Genomic DNA, 4476 nt, shown 5'->3' with positions numbered 1-4476 from the left:
GAACGTTGGTGGACAGCCATTTTCAGGTCTCTCCAGAGATGCTCAATCAGGTTTAGGTCAGGGCTCTGTCAAGATGGGGTGCCGAGTGTACATTAATGAGAAATAAAATGAACTTTTTAGATTGTGGCAAAAGGCTGAAATGACACAGAAAGTGAAAAATATCAAGGGGTCTGAATACTTTCCATACCCATTGTAGTTAGTACTGTATTTTGATGAGGGTCTCTATGATGGCTCGAATTTTTTTACGGGGTACCTGCTGTAAAACGTTTGAGAACCACTGCCTTTGTTGAATTAGTTATATTTATATTTATATATATATATATATATATATATATATATATATATATATATATATATATATTCTCCGGTTTCCTCCCACATTCCAAAAATATGCATGGTAGGACACTCTAAATTGCCCCTAGGTGTGATTGTGAGTGCAGTTGTTTGTCTCTTTGTGCACTGCGATTGGCTGGCAACCAGTTTGGGGTGTCCCCTGCCTACTACCCGATGACAGCTGGGATTGGCTCCAGCATGCCCTTGTGAGGACAAGCGGTATAGATAATGTATGGATGTATGTATGTATAATATATTATCGAACCCACGACCTCTGAACTGTGAGGCGGACGTGCTAACCAGTCGACCACCGTGCCGCCATATATATATCCATCCATTATCTATACCGCTTCTCCTCACAAGGGTCGCGGGGCGTGCTGGAGCCTATCCCAGCTGTCTTCGGGCAGGGCGGGGGACACCCTGAATTGGTTGCCAGCCAATCGCAGGGCACACAGAGACAAACATCCGCACTCACAATCACACACAGGGGCAATTTAGAGAGTCCAACCAACTTACCATGATTGTTTTTGGAATGTGGGAGGAAACTGGTTTACCCGGAGAAAACCCACGCAGGCAAGGGGAGAACATGCAAACTCCACACAGGGAGGCCGGTGCTGGGATCGAACCGACGACCTCTGAACTGTGAGGCGGACGTGCTAACCAGTCGACCACCGTGCCGCCATATATATATCCATCCATCCATTATCTATACCGCTTCTCCTCACAAGGGTCGCGGGGCGTGCTGGAGCCTATCCCAGCTGTCTTTGGGCAGTAGGCGGGGGACACCCTGAATTGGTTGCCAGCCAATCCCAGGGCACACAGAGACAAACATCCGCACTCACAACCACACCTAGGGGCAATTTAGAGTGTTAAGCACAATATAAATAAATAAATATATACTCACAAAACAATATTGCAGCATTTTAGAAAATACTAAATACAAAATAATATGCCGTTTGCTCCAAAGAAGTATTTTATAACAGCACGACACAGCGCAATCGAGAGCCGCATGGGACAAGCTCAGCGGTCCACCAACAGTTTCTCATTGATTTATTTGACACAATTTACATTAAAATATACCCACAACAAGAATTTTAATAAACAAAATACCTTTATTAGACACTCGAGCATTGAGTAATAATCTTTTTTGACGATGAAGTCATTACCAGAGGGCAATAAAAGTGACATCCGTAAAAATGACCGCTCGTAGTTCTAAATCCAAGCGGCACTCGAGCAATAAGTCGCCCTCAAGAAGAAGTAAATATATCGGTCAGAACAACACCAATTTAAATGATTGTCTGTGTGCGTGTGTGCGATGCGCGGACGCGTGTGCCTGTGTAGGTGTGTGTGTGTTTGAAAGGGCTGAGGGACTGTTTATGTGAGTTGAATCCTTTGCTTGTTTTTTCAATTGAAGGGGAGGTCAACCCAAACATTTTTTTGTTCTATGTTCTATGCAGGCCCCCTAGTTGAAACAAGGCATTCTGATTATTTTTGTGTTTGTGGAATATGAGTCAAGCAGCCATCTCAGGGGTCGGCCATTTTATCACTTCTGTCGACTGAAAATTACATCACAGATGCCCAGAGGGCTCAAGTAACGACCAATCATGGCTCAGTTTCAGAAAACAGGTAAGCTGTGATTGGTCGTCACCTGAGCCCTGAGCAACTGTGATGTAATTTTCTGTCGACAGATGTGACAAAATGGCCGCCCCCAATGATGGCTAAAAACAGGTGGATTAACTCTTATTTTCTGGGGAGCAAAAGCTGAGGCAACATGCCAGTTTTGCCCCTTTTCGGTTGAAGGACAGCACAAAAGAGAACTCTTATTCCACCAACGCAATATTTATCAGAATGCCTTGTTCCAACTAGTGGGCTTGCATAGAGCATATTCTTGAAAAATAATATGTTTGGGTTGACTTTCACTTTAATAAAGTTTTTGCATAAGAAAGTCAATCCTCTTATTCATGTTAAGGGTATTAAAATTCAAGGAAATAATGGGACAGAAAAATCAAGTGATTTTTTTTTACAATAAATAATGTGCGATTAACTACAAGTTAACTATGAAAAATTTGAATTACTACGATTAATATTTTAATCGATTGACAGCACCGATGTATAGATTTTTTTTATTTATGTTACTATTATTACAGACATATTTTGTGCAATATGATAAAGTCTTATTTTTGCCACCTGCAATTTTATTGTACAGTTTACATGTTATAACTGGTTGTTGATGTCATGTATCAGTTGCTCTGCAATTGTTATGGTCCTTTTATGCTTTGTCCTTTATGATGTCATATAGGCTTGAAGTCTTACAGTTTTCCGAGTCCCTTCCCAAGTCACTATTCAAGCCATTGTCAATTTTTGTCACGTTTTTCTGATGATGATTCCTTAGTGTCCAATCCAGAACACTTTCCATCAGACCCTAGCTTGTGCGCCCGGCCCCCTTCCCGATGCGTCAGCAGTGCCGAACCCCCTATCTCGACAACTTCAGGCTCCCATGCCAGCTCCTCTGCACCTGGTGCCTCAGGAGTGCCATGCCCTCTTCCCGGCATCTCGGCAACTACAGGCTCTCATGCCGGCTCCTCTGCAGTGCCAAGCCCTCTTCCCGGCACCTTGGTAACTACAGGCTCCCATGCCGGTTACTCTGCAGTGCCAGGCCCTCTTCCCGGCACCTCGGCAAGTACAGGCTCCCATGCCAGCTCCTCTGCACCCGGTGCCTCAGCAGTGCCATGCCCTCTACCCGGCACCTCGGCAACTACAGGCTCCCATGCCGGTTCCTTTGCAGTTCCAGGCCCTCTTCCCATCATCTCGGCAACTACAGGCTCTCATGCCATCTCCTCTGCAGTGCCAAGCCCTCTTCCCGGCACCTCAGTAACTACAGGCTCCCATGCCGGTTCATCTGCAATGCCAGGCCCTCTTCCCGGCACCTCAGCATCTACAGGCTCCCATGCCAGCTCCTCTGCACCTGGTGCCTCAGCAGTGCCATGCCCTCTTCCCGGTACCTCAGCAACTACAGGCTCTCATGCCGGCTCCTCTGCAGTGTCAAGTCCTCTTCCCGGCACCTCGGTAACTACAGGCTGCCATGCCGGTTACTCTGCAGTGCCAGGCCCTCTTCCCGGCACCTCGGCAACTACAGGCTCTCATGCCGGCTCCTCTGCAGTGCCAAGCTCTCTTCCCGGCACCTCGGTAACTACAGGGTCCCATGCCGGTTCCTCTGTAGTGCCAGGCCCTCTTCCCGGCAGCTCGGGAACTACAGGCTCCCATGCCAGCTCCTCTGCACCCGGTGCCTCAGCAGTGCCATGCCCTCTTCCCGGCACCTCGGCAACTACAGGCTCTCATGCTAGCTCCTCTGCAGTGCCAAGCTCTCTTCCCGGCACCTCGGGAACTACAAGCTCCCATGCAGGTGCCTCTGCAGTGCCAGGCCCTCTTCCCGGCACCTCAGTAACTGGGGGTACTGTTATAACTGGTTGTTTACATGATGTATCAGTTGCTCTGCAGTTGCTATGGTCCTTTTATGCTTTGTCTTTTATGATGTCATATAGGCTTGAAGTCTTACAGTTTAAATCTTTGAGTTACACACTGACACATTGTCAGTACGTCAAACCTTCTTGGAGTGAGGATGCAAACTGTCTTCCAGTCATGATCTCTGTTGTTACTTTGTATTTTCTTTGATAAAGACTTTTTACTCTTCAACTTCCGTGTCATATCTGCGAATGGGTCCAAATCCCGATCCTCACATGATTACAGACATTGTCATGATTACTGCATTACTGCATACAATTGCAGTATGCCATGCAGCAGCTACTAACACTAAGACGTCAAACAGTGTGCATTGTGAGATTACATTATGTACATTAGGGCTGAATTTATATGAGGGAAATGTGTGAAGACTATACATGAAGTAAATTAAGATGGGTAGAAAATACCCATACCCGTGGTCATTATTCTTGTTTTGGAAAATCAGCCCTCAGCAATCCTAGCCGACTATTATTTTTGTTTTGGAAAATCAGCCCTCAGCGAGCCTAACCGACTTCCCTCTCGTGAAAGTGTTTAATTATCCTTCTTTTTCACACACTTTACAGAAAAATATACTAATGTCATCAAAGTATCTGACTTGATATGATGACTCGTCTCAGGATCAAT

The sequence above is a fragment of the Filicampus tigris genome, chromosome 5 (genome assembly GCF_054856515.1).
Source record: "Filicampus tigris isolate MCC_2025a chromosome 5, RoL_Ftig_1.0, whole genome shotgun sequence".
Lineage (NCBI taxonomy): Eukaryota > Metazoa > Chordata > Actinopteri > Syngnathiformes > Syngnathidae > Filicampus > Filicampus tigris.
Note: the sequence above shows the minus strand (reverse complement) of the source record.